General features: G+C 37.9%; 1 protein-coding gene across 1 annotated transcript in view; it reads right to left on the bottom strand.

Annotated features, from left to right (window-relative positions):
* il1rapl2 (interleukin 1 receptor accessory protein-like 2) overlaps window positions 1-21,142 on the bottom strand; it is a 647,845-nt gene that overhangs the window by 46,510 nt on the left and 580,193 nt on the right. The window lies entirely within an intron of this gene.

Raw genomic sequence — 21,142 nt, 5'->3', positions numbered from 1 at the left:
TGTGTCTAAAAACATGCCCGGGGTGGGTAATCGGGAGAATCGGGAGAGTTCCCGGTGGGCCGCTTCACTTTTGGGCCGGCCGATAATTTATTTATTTATTTATTTGACATTTTTCACGTTAGTCCATCTTCTCTTAAAGTACGCTAAACACGTTTTGCATTCTGACACCGCAGCCTCAGCATGGGTTGTACCATGCGAGGGAGTTCTCCCCTCCCAAATAAAGTTGGTTTTTGGTCCATAGCCGTCTTTCCAAAAAAGTTTTCTCAGGTAGGCTACCGATAGCTGGGCCAGCCCTATCTCAACGATACACGTCGGGGAGGATGGATGGGAGGAAGAGGCCAGGAGGGGCTGAAAAAGCCAGGTTGAAGAAAAGAAAGGCATTGGAGGAGGATGCTGCCAAATGTGCCAAGCTTACAGATTTATTTTCGAGAGGACAAACACAAGTGGCAACTGGTAAAGAGAGACATAGGCTTAATGCAACGTAACTGTTCGGCTAACGTTGTAACGTGGTTAATATCGTTGAAGCGTTGTCAACCTATTCGCAAGCAAAATATTGAACTGAATTAAAATATAAGCCTTTTTATATCACCTGATATATGGCGATTCATAGACTTTGCAAATATTATGAAAAGATTGATAACAAAACTCAAACTTGATCTGTGTAGGCTATGCAGTGAAATTCTTTTTTCTTTGTAGCTTCTGAGCAGCAGATAAGCCAGTCTCCTGCTGAAAATGATGAGCCCAAAATTTGCAATGAGGAGGCCATGACTACAGGGACAGGTAGATAAAGTGGCTGAAACCAGTGCACTGCTTAGGCGGTTACTGATGCTGTAGATGCTGATGGTGCTATTCACAATGTAACTGAATAGTGTAGCTACTGTGAGTTGAACTGTAAACAGTAGTTCAATATGCATCTTTATTGAAGAGTGGGATATGTTTCAAATGCTTTATTTATTTTATGCTTTTGTTAATTTATTAACCTACTGTACCCTTGTGGAATAGTGAAATATTTTTTGTTAACTTCTCAGCTTAAGTGGATTATTATTTAACCTTTACATTATCTGTTGAACCATGGTATTAATAAAAAAAACTACAGGGTAGTAAGAGCTGAACTGTTGCTTCATTTATCCAATTTCCACTACCATGGAAAAAGTGGGCCGGTCTTGGGCCTGAAATTCCCGGGCTGAAAAGTGGCCCCACTCCGGCCTGTCTAAAAACAAGATAAAAACACTAAATCTGAGGGAAATGATCTTGCTGCATGGACAGATAATTTCACTTGACAAGATTTCTTAAATTAAGATTGTTAAATCTAGAAATAAGCATGTTGAACGCTCAAAATAAGAAATTAACTCTTAAAACAAGATAAATTATTTATTTTTATCTTTTTAATTATTTTTTATTTTTTTTATTTTTTTATTTTAAGCATTCAACATGCTTATTTCTTTATTAGGGCTGTCAAGGTTAATGCAATAATAATGGCCAGTAGGGGCGACAACTGCTTATAATAAGAAAAATATGATTGTATTGAAGTCTATGAGAAAACTTCAGTAAAGATATATAGTATATTTTATGTTACAAGTGGTATAGGTCTTCTGCTTAAGTTAAAGGCCCCATTCCGACCTCCTGATTGCGAAGCAGTCCGGTTCAAACCAGAAATAACTTGCTATAGGATTCTGGGATTTACCAGATATTAGAGGCATTTGGGAGCAGAAAATAAACAGTATGAGTTGTATCCATTTAAGGTTAAAAGTAGACCTAGCAGTTTGCGCATTTACGAAAAACGTGCCTAATACGTTAACTGTGGGCTGTCACAGTTCTGGTTTACAGAATGTTTAAATACGTCCTGACACAGACAGAAAACTCAGAGGACACAGGGCTTTACAGACGGGATCCTTATTTCAGCAGCCCTGAAGATTTGACAAAGTGTTCTCTCCACTGTACCTAGGCAGGGTAATTTGATGTCTGATAATAAAGAAAACGAAAAGGAACATCAACGTGCTCTTTGATTCATTTTCTCACTCAAGAGAGGTAGTAATTCCACTACACATTTTCCTAATGAGTTATGTTCTCAAGCTGTAGTTTCAAGTCGTCTCCATGTTCATTGCTACGGCAATGAGCTGTCAGTCACGATATAGGCATAGCATTGTGTATTCACGGCACTTTGTACATTTAAATAGCCGTGAACTTGTTTTGGGGTGTCTGTGTTTTCGTCTTACAACTTTGACCCTTTCAAAGTGTGTTTTCAGTTCATGAAAGATAATTGAAACATTTTCTCCTTTAAACACTTTGTTATAAGCCTGTCTTTTGCTGGCCAAAATTAGCATCCCAATCATTATCACTGTGAAAGTTGTAATTACCGATGCACCTTGCTAACCAAGCCAGCTAGCCAGCGCTGGTACCTCAAAATCTGCTATGCTTCCCAGCTCCACGCTCACTTCCAAATATGGTCACTTCTGGCTTTAAAAAACCAAGATGGTGATGAACAATATGCCCAACTTGGGGCCTCAACAGTACAGTAGTCCATTCCACATAAATTTGCTATCTCCAATAAAATTAAAGAAGTTCAATATGAAATTATACATAACATTTACCCCACTAACAAATGTCTGCAAAACTTTGTAGATATTGATTTTATGTATTTTGTAATGCTGAAGTGGAAACAATCAGGCACCTTTTTGTTGAATGTCATTTTCCCCAGAATTTTTGGAAAGCAATTGAAGCACCTCACCTCACCTCACATTCCAACCTACAAATTAATTTGAAAGTCATAGATATACTTTTATATGATAGCAATAAAGATAGGAAAACTCAACACTTAATTCATTTGATTATTCAAATGGCAAAATCCCACATACATAAAGCCACATTTTCCAAAGGTCGATCTTTCTTTCCTGTTTTTGAAATTGAATTCAAAAACTACCTTGAATGTATCAAAAGTGTTTTGTGTTTGAAATTATTGCTTTCCATAATATCTGCACATAGCATCTATGGTATGGTGAAGGTTAGGGAGAGATCACTAATGGCAAGTTTGTGAAACATGAAAGTCAGATAGATGTTTGAAAAAGGCCAAAAAAAGACTATTTTACAGGCCATTCATGTACTGTGGAAGGGCTGAATGCAACAGGTTCTTGATTCAATAGAAGAAAGAATAGAAGAAAGGCTTAACAACACTATGGATACATACACAAACACACAGTATCCACACACACTCTCACACACCCTCCTGTAAGACCTTGAAACCACTAGTCTGTGATTACAGCTATCAATGGCGATGATGGAGTATTAATGAGCATTCTAATGAGCGCTACCTCGTTAGGCAGTCAATTAGCAGATAATTATGATAGACCTCGGTATTATCATAATGATAGCTCTATCAGCGCAGTCTAGAACCAACACTGAATGCTAACGTTATGTGTATATCTCTGTGTCTGTTGTCAGACAAAGCACTTGAACTGAATGTTAACACTAAACATATTTACATTTGAGACATTTCACTTGTCCTTGTTCGAGTTAATCCCTAAAATAAAGAAATTGCAACTGTTTAGTCCAGCAAGGGTAAAAAACTTCCACAAAAACTGGTGATCACTTGAATAAACATGAGGTTTTATCAATTGGTTGTGGCAAAATGCAACTGTTTTCATATGGAAATGCAAGATGATTGCTTTATGCTGGGTTCTGTTGCTTCACTTATTCTGATTGATAGGGGGAAAAAAGGGGTGGGGGGTGGGGGGAGAAGGCTTTGACGTCTCTAAAAAATTATAATTTCTAACAAGCCAAGAGATGAATGTATGTGTGTTGGTGGGAGTGTTTGGTTGCCTTTGTGCTGATGCAGGCAGCATGCTGTAATACACACACATATTTAAAAAATCTGAATTAAAGTGAAATTAGTTTAGCCTGATTGTGTTTGTTACCCTGTGTGTGTGCATGCAGTGGTGTGTATGTGTGCTCCGCAGTAATTGATTAGCACCCTGAGGGCGTGTTTGTGTTCTCAGCATGTTATGGTGATTAAAATCATCAAGTGTGTGTGGCATGAGGGTGTGTGTAGGCTGAGGTTGTGTGTCTCCCTCAATCTCAGCTACCAGCCCTTAAATCCAGTCTCATACAGCCCAGCTGAGTCATCACTTCTATTTGCGGCTAAAGCAGCAGGGAGTCTATAAGGCTGCTGTTGTCATTAAGAAAGACTTTATTCCAATGATTGACAGGAGCTTTTTCAACTTGGTGCATCATCATTTTCGCACTGCTGCCGAGTGCGATCGCACCTAGATGTTGTTTCCACTGGTGTGAAGCACACACCAACAACTCACTCAACTGACTATGTAAACAAAAGTCACATGACTCATAAGTCAGAACCAATCCGTTTCCAGCCTCTGTAACTTCAGTTCAGGCTGACAGGCTTGTCTGTGCTCTTTTATGCAGCTTTTCTCATATTCCGAACACGTAGATTCACATAAAGAAGCAGCTGAATGTGAGCATCAGTCCAGGCTGCGGTTTGCCCTCGGTTCATGTTTTAATGCTGCTACCCAAGCAAGAGGAACTGCTGGTTATCAGACATCTGTTTCCTCCTGCGTCTTCTGTTTTGAGGTCGTTTCTTGTCATTGGTTCAGACTACATTCTCACAGCAAAAAAAAGAAAGAAAAGAAATCTCAATGCATTTTTCTGTATTGGATTTTTTCTCAGCAACCAAAGTTAACTGAAAAAGAAACAGTGTGCTTCCATTTAAAGTCGGGATATTTCTATTGTTTGATTCCAACTTAGCTTCATTAGAACATTGATTTAAGTTACTATTTCTCACATACACATTGTTAGAAGTAAAATACCATAAGAAGAACATAGTAAAAGATACTCAGAATATTATCATCATGTATTATCATCATGTTTAAGATATCTGTCAGTTCCTCTAGAATCACACAGTTTTCTCATTATTGCAGCAAATATTGTAGAATTAGCTGCACCGCATAAAAAAATATTTTGTATCCGTTTTCTGTTATTTCCTGATGAATCATGGCATATTTTATTATAGCTTCATAAACTTTTCTCAAAAAGCATTCGATTAAATTGAGTAACGAAAGAAGAACTGCATATCATTTTATTTTTAGCACTTAATGAGTTCCCAGCTTTATAAAAACACATCTTTAATAAACATTTGGCTATTTCTTAAATCAATCATATGCAGCACCAAAACTAAGAAATTAACAGACATTTGTTTATAAAAACATCCAGCTGTCTGAATAACTTCTCAACTTATTTCAGCCAAATTGGTTTACATTGGTTTAGCGATCCTTAACCCCTGGAGAAAGTGATGATTCATATACATCAGGGGTCTCAAACCCAAATTACCTGGGGGCCACTGGAGGCAGTATCAAAATGACCAAAAAATACAGAAAATTATTAAAACAAAGACACAAAATTACCCAAAAAAGACACAAAATGACTTAAAAAAAGACACAAAATTACCAAAAAAAGAAACAAAATTACCAAAAAAAGTAACTAAAGGGACCTTCCACATATAACACTGTAAAGTGCCATTCATATAAAACTCACATTAAACATATCAAGGTGGGGGCCACAAAATATCGTCACGAGGGCTGCAATTGGCCCTTGGGCCGCGAGTTTGAGACCCCTAATATACATGAAGAGTGAGAGGACGGAGGAAGGGGGAGATTCATAGAAACACAGTCTGTCTTCTTTGCTTCTTCCTCTGTAACTATTGTAGCTACTTTTCACATCATTAGTCACTTTCACTTGTCACTTGTTGGGTTTCCCTGTTCTCTCGTTGCCTTTCACTTCTTCTCATCACTAAAATAGATTCTCCGTCTCTCCCTGTCTTCTCCCTGTCTTCTCTCTGTCTTCTCTCCTCCTTTTCCCTATCAGGATCTTTTCTCTTGACTATTATTCTCCTCATCAGTCTTCAACATCCCTATCCCTTACTCCTATCAACTCTCCTCCCCTCTCTGTCTGAATATAAAACTTTAACCTGCAGGGTTACAACTCAGAAACACCTCTGTCTCTCTGTCTACTGTCAAATAACACAAAGGCAGTACCAGGTCAAATATTAAAATTACTTTTGAAATAAAAAGGGGTACTAAAAAAATACACCATTCATATGTGTAAAGGGCAAAAAAACAGCCAGGTGAATGATTTAAGGAAATAAATAGGACAACCCGTACACACACACACACACACACACACACACACACACACACACACATCCCACATCAGTTGACTTGACAAGTCAGTGTGACAAAAAAGGACTGAAGCTAATCGACTTTGACTGTGATATATCTTTATAATTCTGTCATCAGTGATTCAGTCCCTTCTTTAAACCTCGGCCTACTTATTACAAGGATCAACGTTAAATAAAGGTTATTGAATTGAATTGTCCCTTTTCCCTGAAAATCCAGTGGTGTCAGGGGAGTCAGTGTGCTCCAGCAGAGAGATGGATAAAACATCACACACAGATGAGAGATATTAATTTTCCAGTTCATCCAGTAGCAGGGGTTTGACTCTTAATAGACAACTGCACAAAGGCAAAGAAGGATAAAAGAGACAAAGGGATAATGTGAAATCCACAGTAGTAGGCGACCAATTCAGATGCACCAATTAAAAGGACTGAATGTAGAACTGTAGGTTCTGTTCATGATGCTCATCTCCACTTGATGGTTTGCTGTATGGTTGGTTTATCAGAGTTGTATGCTCAAAGAAAATGAAACACAATGCTTGAGTGATACTAATTGTCATTAAATGGCTTTAAAATCTATTAACATTGGTGACCAGAAAGCAACAATACATAAAATGCACTGGAATTTGTAGGTATCCCAGTAAACCTTCTTTAAAAAAAAAAAAAAAAATTGTTTATTGCTATTTTCAAAATAATGTACAGCACTATTGATATACTCAATGACAACCAGTGCAAACAACAAAAGCAAAGAAGCAAAGAAAAACCCTCAACCCTCCCCCTCCCCACATCACTCCGCCCCAAACAAAAAACAAACAAAAAACAAACAAACAAACAAAAAAACAAAAGAGCAAACACACACACACACACACACACACACACACACACACACACACACACACACACACACACACACAAACAACAACATATCCAGGCAGCAGTCACAAATAGAGGTGCAAATATTCACACTGCAGAGCTGAAGTTAAGCAATAGACACTAAACCTTCTTCTTAGAAATGACAGTATGTCCGGAAATCATTTTTAAAGCCTAACCCTGTTCTTTTTTCCCCTAACCTTAACAAAGTGTTTTTCGTGTCTACACTACATCATGTTACAGCATTGCCAATGTGCAATGTGTTTTGGTCACGTGTTGAAAATACTCGTCACATGTTTTGGAGAACATCATATGAACCCTTTTATGAGGATATATATTGGTAACACTTACTATGAAGACTACATCTATAGTGCATTATGAGCGCATTCATAGTGAATTATAATGCTCATTATAATAAATCATAATGCATTATGACTGCATTCATAAACACATATAAAGCTTCATGATGCACTATATCAACAGTTATAAATATAGCTTATAATGACTTATAAATCGAAGTGTCTTATGAGTGCTCTTGACTGGTTATAAACTACCAGCTGACTGATGAGGCTTATGATACATTACAACTACTCATACCCCTCTATACACACACCTCAACAATCAATTGTTATAAGGACTCATAGGATGCCATAAGTATAAATAAATGATCAATGTATACTTTAAGTAAAGTGAGGTTCATATAGACGCATCTATAATGCAGTATAGCTAATCATGATGTTTCATTGTTGGCGTTAAGTAAAGTGTAACACATTTTCATGCATTTAAAAGAAGCTATGCTGCATCATAAGTCATTTCGTCAGATACCAAATAAAGAGAATTACACTAAGATTAGGAATGTAACGGTAAGCTCAGTTTCAACCTGTAGGGGGCAATCCACGTGCATATTTTGTCCACAAAATGTATATTTTTAAGATTCACAGATTTGGAGCTCAATCAATCACCAACACTACTTAATACGTAGATATAAGGGTTTACATATGAAAACTTTGGTTTTGGGATTTGGGAATGAGAACAATTTGGGTAACACTTTACAATAACCATCATTTATAAATGGTAAACAGACAGTTTATTAATGTTTAATCATCATTTATAAATCATATATAGGCCATTTAGAATGGTAAATACATAATTTATTAATGTTTAACTAACTAAATCATTTATAAATGGCTAATAGATTGTATATTAATGTAAGCTTATAGTTACTTTTCCATTAACAAACAATTAAATTATAATTAATAGTTTATTAATAGTTTTAGTTGCACTGATTATAACATTTTAACACCATATTAAGTATGTTAATGGTAACACTTTACAATAACCATCATTTATAAATGTTAAACAGATAGTTTATTAATATTTAATCATCATTTAGAAACTGTATATAGGCCATTTAGAATGGTAAAAACAATTTATTAATGTTTAACTAACTAAATAATTTATAAATGGCAAATAGATGGCATATTAATGTAAGCTCATAGTTACTTTACCATTAACAAACAATCAAATTATAATTCATAGTTTATTAATAGTTTGAGTTGCACTGATTATAACATTTTTAACACCATATTAAGTATGTTAATGATTTTGAAATTATTCATATACCTTTAAGAAATTGGTTGAAAACATTTAAAGATTAAACAGGTATAGCACTTTGTAAATGGTTAATAATAGGTTTATAAACCATCTATAAACATCACTAAGTTGGTTATTGTTAAGTGTTACCAAGGTTTGTTATGACATTGTTGCATTGTAACAATACAATTCCTGAAACTTTCTTAAAATACATAATCAAAATTTCCACAAGCCATGCACAAAATCATGTTGGTGTATGTTGCCTTGATGTGTAGTCACAGTACAGCATCATGTTTCAGATAGAAGACTGACGTTATCAGTCTAAACCCAGAGTTTGGGCATCAGAATAAATACTGGGAGATAAAGTCTCCCTGCTACCAGTGTATAAGCTGCTAGAGTTGAGTCTAATGCTTATATTGTCTCATCACATACCATATGCAGCTGACTTATAGAAACTTGACTGTTGTTGGATAATCGCTCTTCCTCTCCATCCACCTTCTGTGTGCTGCTCTTTTCTTTCCCATCTGTTGTTGCAGCAAAGAAGCTAGCTACTTCTGACAGCTATAGCTGCAGCCCGCTAAAGCTTGCATAAGCACATTGTTTAATTTTGACAACAGCATGCTCCAGTGACATGGAGCTAACCAACGCACTGATTCTTTCCACTTAAATCTTCCTTCTGTGCTGTGGAGTTACAAACATTCTGCAAGAACGGCGGAAAAACACTAGTGGTCCTAATGAGCCCAGACAGCTCCTCTACAGCCAGCCAGTACTCAGGCTTTCATTTAGGGGCGCCAATTATCAAATTTTGCTTAAAACTCTTGTCACATACCAGTGGTTCTCAACGTAAAGGCCTGGATCTTCAGGGGCTATCTCCACACATTTGGGAGATGTGGGCGACAAAATAAATTGGCTTGCAATTAAGTTCATCCGATTTGTTTATTTGACAGGGACGATGCATAATACATGCTAAAAACTAGTCTCATGTCTAGATTCAGGGTGGGGACCATAGGTGATTAACACCAGAATGCAGTTTAAAAAATCATATCTCTAAAATATCTCCTGGGTTAATGAAGATTGCATTACAGCTTTATGAAAAAAAACAGTGTTGGAAGAAGTATTCAGATCTCTCACTCAAGTAAAAGTATTAATACCACACTGTAAAATTACTCCACTACAAGTAAAAGCCCTGCATTTAAAACTTACTGAAGTAAAAGTACAAAAGTATCAGCATCAAAATGTACTTAAATGATCAAAAGTAAAAGTATTTGTTATGCAGAATGGAACCACTCATCTTGATTTATATATTTCAAATATACTATTATTTTAGCACTTTATGTCCACCAGAAAAGAAAAGTTGCCAGTAACAAGCTAATGCACCTACTATGCAAAGTAAAAAGTAAAATGCAAAGTTTTATGAATGATCCACATTCTACTACAACACAAGTTATATAGTGTCTGATGCTAGAGCTTAATGTAGATGTAGCCTAAAACTAGTGATGTAGAAATGAAGCCTCATAAACCATTTTCTTAATTTTCTGCCTCCACTAGATGGAGCTCTCTGCTCAACAAAAGGCTGAAAACACACTTGATTACCATTGCTTTAGCCTTTATCAATAAACCAAGGGCGCCTTCATTGGTACATCACTACCTAAAACTGACTTTGGCTATATGACTTGGTGACAAAATCCACTGCAAACGTATGCTAACGTTAAATATACTGAGTTTCAGGATCGCGTTTTCACATTGTAACTGCTGATGTCTCACCTCTGTATACTTTATGTCTGTATCCACTTTTGGCGTCTTAAAAGTTTTTTTTTTTTTTGGTTCATCAGATTTTTAAAAGTTAGTTATGGGCTCTTTACCCTGTTGCTAGTGCATTTCACCTCAAAGCAGCTTTTAGACATTTTTCTGTTGTTTATTAACAGATGGAATTGACAAGGAGGCTCCTTCATTCAATACAAAGTCGATGGAGAGCGATGGATTGTTTTCCCCTCCGGTAGGGGCGGGGCTTAAGTGTGCTCTGTGTCTATGAAGTAGCAGATGAACCAGGGAGCTTCAGCCTGACTGGATTGATCTATTTGTTCTTGTGAAAGTCATCAGACAGAAAATATGTGATCACAGTCTCTGTTGTGCAGTTTGTTTGAAATGCAGCCTTGGTAGCTGAGAGGAAAACATAAAGGGATCCCTTTATCTTTATGACAGCAGCACCAACAATAACACTACTTGCCAGCGCTGGGTTTGGAGGGTGGGGTTATGATAAGTTCCACTTTAAATGCCCCTTGAGAGTCTTAGTGAACCTCTCTTCTTACTTTTTTGATGTGCACAGGTGGACTTTTGACTTTTTCCCTGATATTTTTTTAACACACTTGCTCATCTCTTCTTCTGATGACTCAACCTGGAGAGTGTTACGTCTAACCGAGTCTTGGAAGTGTTCCAACTGCCAATCAGCGGGTTAGGAAACATCGTCTAATGCCCCAAGCACTTCTATGAGAATCCACTGAGGGAGTGTTGCTGCATAAATGACTGAAACACATATTAGATCTACCTCATCTATATGTCAGACACACACACACACACACACACACACTCACACACACACACACACATATATGAGTAAAAGGGAAAGTCATCTGAAACGGAAACATAGTCTGTCCATCTGTCTCTCCCTGTGTGTGTGTCTCTCTCTCTAGCACACGCACACACACACACACACAAACATGTGTATCTCATCTCATATCTTAATTCGTCTCATCCATCTGCTCATTTAAAAGCACACAGTCTAAGACCTTTAGGAGCTTTGAACGCTGTGTGTGTGTGTGTGTGTGTGTGTGTATGTGTGGACCAGGTATGGGGTGTATGGGGGTTGTCTTGGTAACAGCTGAGTTTTGGGTCTTTGGCTCCAAGGGAGCGCAGCTGCACATGGCAACACAGATGGTGCCACACACACACATGCAGCTACAGACATACACTTTTACACTCTCAGGCCAAATACACACACACACACACACACACACACACACACACACACACGTGTCTGTAAGTGGGCAGCTCAGCTGTAACCTGGAAGGCTGTTCACGCATTCATTTTGTCTATTTACAGAAATCCTGCCTCGAACAAATTATTCATTTTAAATTTCTGATCCTAATTAGCTATTTTTAGGGAGGCTGTGTACGCTGCGATGACGCTCTTCTAAAAGCTCATCCTTTGTCAATATTTCTATACTAATCCTTTGTTTCCTGTCTTCATTCCAAGTGGTCATTCTTAATGCTGCTCTTTCATGTGAATCACTTTGTCATCGTCATCATTCATACTGACTCACTGTGACGTCATAATCATTAGTTAGTACATTTAAAATTTCAGTTGGAGGTGCACCAATGAAATGCAAAATGCCTCATTTCCTGCCTATTAAAGGATTTCTCTATCCATGTTTGTTGTGGTCTGAACGACAGATTACCTTTATGTGTTCTTAGCTTAGTTTTATTGTTATATTGTTTGATAATTTGGTTAATTTGCTTTCTTTTTTAGACTTTTATGAGAAGATCAATACAGTAGCGGTCTCATGCCAGAGCATTAACTACAGAGCTAGAGCCAAGATTGGATTAGTTTAACTTAACAGGACGACTGCAAACAGGAAGAAACTGCAAACCTGGCACCATCCAAAACAACAGCACCTCTAAAGCTCACTAAAGAACACATTATATTGCATTTCTTTGATCCGTGTACCACCAAAACATAAAACATGTTTTACAGTTTCTGGAGCGTTACTGTTGAATCGATAGAGGCATGTGCCAGTAGTGATGTGCCAAAAAAGCCTCATGAACCATTTTCTTAATGTTCTGACTCCACTAGATGGAGCTCTCTGTTCAACAAAGAGCTGAAAACACACCTGATTACCATTGCTTTAGCCTTTTTCAATAAACCAAGGGTGCCATCTAGTTGGCTCAGAAAATAAAGAAAATAGTGCTGTGCCAACGAAGCCTCATGAACAATGTGCCCGACTAGGTGTAGTCCACTGCAGCTAAGCTAAACTAAGCTAAGCTAAGCTAAGCTAAGCTAATCAACTCCACCTGCTAGGTCCTCAGTCGCCAAGACTTAAAGGGGACTTACTGTAAATGGCATAAAACATTACAAACACTATCAAAAGTTAGTGTTACAGTGTACATTTTGTCTTATAACTTTTGTTAGGATCTTTCTTCCCAGAAAAAAAATCATTATGGATGTTAATAATTAACCATTTACTGTTCACTGACCGTAACAATTTTGACCAATTAAAATGATCAGTTAAATAGTTTAAAAATATCTTATTTTATACAACTCGGTGTACAATTGGAGCAGCTTATTAAAGCGCTAGCACTATAGCAAGTTATGAATCCACTGCACGGCGGTCCCAAAGAGCAACGTGGCACCTGGTACTATATCAATGACAGTTGGTTGTCCTACCAACACAAAGTATTCCAAGCAGACACACAGCTGGCAACCTTGCAGCCTACCTAACAGTGGAAACTTGGGGACGTGGCAGCATATTCCCAAGAGATGCACACAGTATTGTGGCTCCACTACTGGAATGTCCAAGCATTAACTCTTCTGGATGGGTAAACAGGGACTCAGTTGCCTGCTTGTCTGTTAATAGTTAATGTCTTATCATTCGGCCCCCTTTTATAGAGAACTGGGATGGGAGGCAGTGGATTTTTAGGGGGGGATAGCAGGTCAACAGTAGATGACACATACTGTATAAGTGGTGTACATCAGTGATCCCCAACTGGGGGGCCCGACCCCCCTAGGGGGGCGCCAAAAATCCAGGGTTGGTCACGAAGCCCTCTTGATTTTAAGGAATGAAATAAATCTAATGGGTTAAATATATACATCTATACCTATGAAAAAAAAGTCAATTTACAAACTCACAACACATGACAAGGCTTCATGCAAGTGTGAATGTTTTGCTTTTTTCAAAAGTAAGTAATTTAGCATATAAGTGTAAATTTAACCTCTTAAAACCGAAATTATTACATATTATTGATTACAAAGATATGTGTCACATCACTGTGCGGCGAAAACTCTGCGAGCTAGCCCCCAAAAGGGGGGTCGCCAAAGTTTACAATGGTCAAAATGTGGGACTGTACTGTAGGTAATAGTGAAGTACCAATAAAGCCTCATGAGCCATTTTGTTTATTTTCTGAGTCCACTAGATGGAGCTCTCTGTTCAACCAAGAGCTACAAGCATACTCAATTACCATTGCTTTAGCCTTTTTCTATAAACCAAGAGCTCCATCTAGTGGGCTCAGAAAATAAAGAAAATGGTTCATGAGGCTTCACTGGCACATCACTAGGCCATGTCAGTTTTCCCCTCGCTATACTATAGCCTGACTTTGGAGACATTTACATTTAGTCCTTTAGCAGACGCTTTTATCCAAAGCGACTTACAGGAAGAATAAAAACAAACAATCAAGGTATAGTGCAATAAGAGCTATTAGTGTATCAATAAGTGCTAGTGACAATTCTTTGGGGAGTAGAATTATCGTGTGGTGCTAGGAGAGAAGATGCTCTCTGAAGAGCTAAGTGAGTTCGCCAGTCTCTGAAAGAAAAAAAAGTTTGTCTAACAGTTTTTGTGAATAGACAGATGTTTTCACTTTCACAGCAGTGCTACACAAAAATTAATTTTACAGCATCTTATAATTACAGTTCTGCTGCATTTGGAGGTCTCGTACCATTCAAAAGATCCTCAATCACATTTTAAGAGTCCTTCTACATTGTTAACACTATGAAACATCATCAATGGAGAGAAAAAACAGTTTAAAATAATAATAATACTAATCAGCTTTAAATCCACCAACCAGAAGCTGTCCATTCACAAACCATTGACAGCCACACATCATGGTGTTTATTTTCACAGGTCGGTTCTGATGGGATTTGAGCCTCTTGATTCCCTGTAACACACTGAATTATTCATGCACGTGCACACAGACACACACATTCATATCCACAGTTACACCCTGTCACATGTGGCAGATGTCCAATTCAAACACAATCTGTTTTGCTTCAAATTATCACTGCAACTGCATATTTAGAGTAAATATGGAAAATCATTGCTTAATTTCAAAAAGAAAATTAATATTAAAGGTCAAAAGTTAAAAAAAGCTGATTTAAATAGTTTTGAAATAGTTTAACTGATAAAAAATATATATATTCAACAAGTTTACAGTTGTATGAAATGCTCAGAAAGCCCTGTGCACTTCTTCAATATGATTTGACATTACAATCCCACTGAAAAGACGGACTATTATTGGATAAATATGAGATGGAGAATCACTTCTGGAAATGCTAAGGCTCAATTTCCTGTCTAACAGGAAATGAGGCTGCCACAAAGTTGGAAAGAGACATTTTATTATTCAGAATAAAATAAATATTTTCTCTGTCTTCCAGTTTTTTTCTATCTCTCCATATCTGACTTTATCTCTCTTCTTAGCCTTCACTCCCCCCCCCTTCTTGATCCTTCACCACAGACACACACACTCTTACACACACACACACACACACACACACACACACACACACACACACACACACACGCTCATACCACCTGAGGTGATTCCCACAGATTTAATAACTCTCCGAGGAAAGTAATAAAAGGAAATCCAGCCTCCCTCTTTGTCCATATTTGGCCATTTCCTGACAGCTCTAATTAACCAAGTCCTTTATGCTTCTATAGCTGACATTTGATTGGCTGGGGGGCTGGCCTCGTTAAGAACAGTTTTAAATTAACAGATGAAATTAGATTGGAGATTACTGCAGATATGCTTGACAAGGTTAATTAAATGACCGGTCATGAGGGGCTTGTTTTAAATCCCACGTCACCGACAGATTCAGAGCTGATATAGTTTGCCACAGTGGAGTTTCTGACTGCTTCCAGTTTCTCAAAGTAGCTTTGAGTGACTCTCTAACATAGCTAAATGATTAGTATGTTCAACATAAACACATGGGACCAGAAAGGAAGTACATGCTTCTGTGCCCCGGCTGTGCAGCACCATCAACATGCTCAACAAATACTTCAGTGAATGGAAGTTTAATTGTTTATTGATTTTTTTAACAACTAAGGGGCAGCGGAATAAACTATAATCACAACAATGACATGCTACCACCTTATGAAGTTGTTAAGGCTAATGTGTAAACAAACAGTTTCCTGTTCACTCATCCAGCAGTCATGCAGCAACATTAGCTTTTTTTTGGAGTTCCTCACCAACAAGTGTAATATTCCCTTTACACTTTGCTCTGGCTGCTGGATGATCCAACACTTTACCAGCTAGTTGCTAACTTTGTCTGTCATTTAATGCTCGTCAGAAGTGCACAGTGGTAACCACAGCTTCTGTGAAATCTCCTCTAAGAAATGACGTTGGTGAGAATAATGAGACTGAAGCCATGCAGTTTTCTCGGTGGTGAACCAAGGTGTTAAAATCTCGAGCTCAAAATTGGGTAAAAATAAATTTAAACAAGTCCTCCAATCCATTCCACCACATAGGTTGTTTGTTTTTACTCTGTAATGTGACCCACAGAAGTGTTTTTCCAAATTAGTGCCCCTCCCAAGACCAACACGTCTTCATACCTAATTGTAATGGTCACAACAGTTTTAAACATGTGGATAATGTGAAAAGGTAACAGTTTGGTTGGGTTAAGGCCAATTTCAGAACCCATCGGCTATCGGTCTGATGGAGAATTCTCCCTCTCAAAGACAGAGCTCCTCGTCATCCCACCCCGTCTCACCTTATATCAGCTTATCAATCTTCAGCTTGGATCCATGCAACTTGTACCCACAAGCTCTACACAAAACTTGGGTGTCATGACTGATGACCAACTGACCTTCAAGGTTCATGTGTTCTCAATTGCTCGATGTTGTTGATTCACTCTGTACAACATCAGGAAGATCAGACCCTATTTGACCGAGCACTCGACACAACTCCTGGTTCAGGCCCTCATGTTATCCCGTTTAGACTACTGCAACTCAATACTGGCGGGTCTTCCTGCTGCACCACCAAGCCTCTGCAGATGATCCAGAACGCGGCTGCATGTCTGGTCTTCAACCAGCCCAGGAGAGCACATGTGACTCTGCTCCTCATCTCTCTGCACTGGCTCCCGCTCACAGCCAGCGTCACATTCAAAGCCTTGTCTCTTGCCTACAAAATAGCACACACAAACCCTCCCGTCCAATACGCTCCTCCAGTGAAAGACGTCTGGCTCCTCCACCACTGAAGGCCTCTACATCTCAAACCAGACTCTTCTGGTTTCTTGCGACCTAATGGACTCAAACTTAACCCACTGCACTTACTCTTGCTATGTTTCTTGACTTCATCCTTGCTTGTGTTGTATTAACTCTCATTTGTATATCGCTTTGGATAAAATCATGTAATGAATGACATTGCAGAATTGTAGAATTAACCTTTGGGGGCATGGTCAGGTAATTTAGGAATTCTGGTGTAGCGGGTTGATATTCAGATAACAAATAACGAATATTGGGCCAAGCCGTCCTCTTCCATGCACCATTCATCGTTTTCAGTCCAGTTAGCAACTTTAGACGTTAGAATGGAGGGGGAGTTGACAGACAACGTCTACAACCATATTATTGGACAAATTGGCAGTTTAGCTAAGCTAGTAAAAAGTTAAAGCCAATGCCTCTTTTGCATTCCACATGTTGGTTGTTTACCTGCAGCCAACACCTGCGTAAACATGATTGGTCAAATCCTACAATGTTAACCAGAACGCCTCCAATACTGAGTTAGGGCTAGGAAAAGAAAAGGTTCAAATAAGTGCATTCGTTATGCTATGCAACTTGACATATACGGATGTGATGTTAAGTTCATATAACTTAACGGGACACAAAGAGCGGCCTCCTGGATCAAAGTCCTTTCTAAAGTTGGTTTTACCCATCCATTCAGCCAGCCCTCCTCCCTATGAGGACTTTGTCGCTCTTTATACTTCATCACCTGACTTCAAGGAATGTCAGAAAGTTCAAATTTGGATGATAAAACGTTGTATTTTTTGCCATTTAAAAAAAACAAAAAACATTTAAAATAGGGTTAAAATGCATTCATATCTAATTATGGAGTCCCACCATCCTGAACCTCTAAAAGGGCGTGTCCAATACAGGCATTAGGCCATAATAATTAGTCGACTTTGGTTTCTTGGGACACGAAGAGCGGCCTCCTGGAGTCAAAGTCATTTCTAAAGTTGGTTTTACCCAGCCCTCCTCCCTATGTGGACTTTGTCGCTCTTTATACTTCATGACCTGACTTTGCTCCCATCAGGCAGGCATAATTCATCCTGAGATGTTTCTAATTTTCTGTTCCACTGTTGCATAAAAACAGGAGTTAGAAAAATATAAGAAAATTACCATTGGGTGAAACCTCTTCTCTGACAGTTTCAACAAAACCAATACACCTTACAAAAATAACATTTACTTGCAGGGCTCTGGCATTACTTTGCATTAGATTGTACCAAATCAAGTGGCAATTCAGACTAGTTGCAGTCAAAGTTTCTTATTCATGGCAATTTCCAAAATCTGGTCTGCTCGCTGCACAAACATTCCATCTGTGTGTCTAAGCAGAGGCCCTTGGTACCTGCAGTCCAACCCAGGTAAATAATCACCAGCCACCACTGGAAATCAGACAAAAACGATGAATAAAAATGATAATAGGAATGAGCAGATGGTTGTGGCCTTGAGGGTGGTAGACTGTGAGCTGAATAAAGAAACAAGAATGAGCAGGAGGAGTAAAATAAAGGATCGAGGGAAGAAAAAGCAAGTGAGCCCACAAGAGGTTAGAAGTGCTAATAGTTTTGGTCTCAGTGGGTGTGTGTTGGGGGGGTTTCATGACAGAACTGGGTGGCAGGTGATGTCTGACTGACAGCTGTTGCCCGAGGGCCCCAAAACATCCAAAAGTGTTCCACTTCTCCAGCTTGGGGCCAGTGGTTAACAAAGTAGACTAAAAGAAGGATTGCAAATTAAATTTGGTCCATGAATTGTTCGAGTCATCTGTGGTTTGAACAGCTGTAGGCTTACAAGTGAATGGACAATTTAAATTTTGTATGAGGTTCCAGGGTGTTCATGTTATTGTTGTATTCCCAGTGAGACAGCTGCAGGTAGACTGGAGAGAAAGTTTGTTTTGTTGGTTGACTTTATGTTATTTATCTAATTCAAATACCATAAACCATATTGTAGCAAAAGTTTTAAAGATGTCTAGATGCTGTAACCCATACATTTGCTTCCTATTTTTATTACCATCAGATGTTGTATTGTTATTGCGATTATGTTTCCTGCAGGATACCAATTTTTATTGTTTGCATTCTCTTCAATCATTTTCACAGCAGATAATTTTACTTGTCATAGCAGGAGGTGTAACTACGTATAACAGTGATAAAGGCACTGTACTTAAGTACAATTTTGAGGTACTTCTATTTTACTTGAGTATTTCCATTTTAAGCAACTTTATACTTCTACTTCACTACATTTTGAGGAAAATATTGTACTTTTTTACTCCACTACATTTAGCTGACAGCTTTAGTTACTTTCCAGGTCAATAGTTACCATAAAAACACGATACATTTTAAGTGATTAGCTATTTTTATGAATGAAACCTCCAAACAGTCTATTAAGTAGTTAAAATGAGAACTATCTTGAGAAAATTAAAATGCTGCTTACATAAAAAACATCAATACAAATAATCAAATAATATATTTGGAATATATAAAACAATGATTCTGCATAACGAGTACTTTTACTTTTGATACTTTAAGTACATTTTGATGCTGATACTTATGTATTTTTACTTCAGTAAGTTTTGAATGCAGGGCTTTTACTTGAAATGGAGTTATTTCTAGTGTTGGCTAAAAAAAACTTGATTACCATTGATTTAGTCTTTTTCAATAAACCAAGGGTGCCATCTAGTGGGCTCAGAAAATAAAGAAAATGGTTCATGAGGCTTCGTTGGTACATCACTAGTAATTTTCCAGTGTGGTATTAGTACTTTTACTTAAGTAATGGACCTGAATACTTCTCCCACCACTGGATAAAGGCAATGCTTGTCCAACTCATGCGCATCATCAGGACCCTGACACTTTAGCAGCTGAATGTCATGCAGCCATTATGAATTTTATGAATTAACCCAGTGAAGCCCAAGCTGTTTCAGGGTTTTTTATCCCCCCTCTTATACATTTGACTCACCATGGAATCGTATTTTACTGCAATATAATTATGTAAAACAACATATAGGAAAACAACCTCCAGTTCTGTCTGATTATCAGTGAATATTTATCACGTGGCCGTTCGTCTCAGCAAAATCAATCTTGGCTTCCTGGTTGCACTTTGGAGTGCAGAATTTAATGTTTTTAACAGTATCAAGTTATTCAAACAGTTCATTTTATTTCTCAGTCCGGGCGCTTTCACAACACAAAGTTTAGCCCATTTTAATCAAACTCTGGTGGTTAAAACCTTGTTACGGTTTGTTTGGTTGCTTGTGAACGCTCCAATCGTATTCTGGTGCGGACCGAAACAACCGGTCCCAGACCACTGGCAGAGAGGGTCTGAGTGTTTTGTCCAAATTAGTTTGGTCTGAACACCAGAGCAGATTACGGCCGGTAGAATCAAACATACTCGGTTTCTGCTGGAATGTACGTTGCTTTGTTTATTTACGTGTTTACATTTTTCACAGCCAACTTTTCAACCAGAAAAAAATAATAGTGTGAGTAGATTTCCAGCCCTCTACCTTCATACATGCCCCTCTTCAAATCTTTTTTTATTTATTTGGTCCACTTGCATTTCTGCACCATAAAAGCAAACCAGATTCAACCTCTGAAGTCCAGGAGATTTTGGTTCATATTTGTCAACTTCCTATGCATTCATTTCTGTCTTTGTTCAGCATCTTTCAGTCTGTCCTTATATCACATACATGGTTCCTTTTTCTCCACACAAACTTGGCTATCAGTCAGATTTTTCATTTTATTTTAATTAACAAAGTATAAAGCTGCCAGGAACCCAAAATACAAACAAAACACAGGTTTCTATGGAAATGTACCTTTTTTTAAAGCATTTATACACACAAAAACAGCAGAAAAATAATAGATAAAACTACAAAATGGTCTATTTCGACGTAAATTAAAAATAGTAATAGTTTTCATTTTAGAAAGAAAAGTCACATTTTAAAAATGGTCTACAAACATAAATGGCACACTGTGAAAGCTCCTATGATTGCACTTTCAACTGGCTTTCTAAGCTTGTCTACATATTATATATAAATAAAGTTATTACTGTAAATAAAATGTGTATTTTCAATAAATAGATGGACTCCAGAGGGTTAAATACAAAACGAACCAAATGTATCATGTATCAATTTCTTCGGACTTACCAAACAGACTTTGGTTGTGAAAGCGTCACCAAAAATAAAGTGATTTTGACAAAAATATAACCATTTTAAGCTTTGTCTCGGTTACTTTTTCTAATGGAAACATTCGTAACCTATG

The sequence above is a fragment of the Centropristis striata genome, chromosome 12 (genome assembly GCF_030273125.1).
Source record: "Centropristis striata isolate RG_2023a ecotype Rhode Island chromosome 12, C.striata_1.0, whole genome shotgun sequence".
NCBI lineage: Eukaryota > Metazoa > Chordata > Actinopteri > Perciformes > Serranidae > Centropristis > Centropristis striata.
Note: the sequence above shows the minus strand (reverse complement) of the source record. Positions and strands in the feature narration are given on the sequence as shown.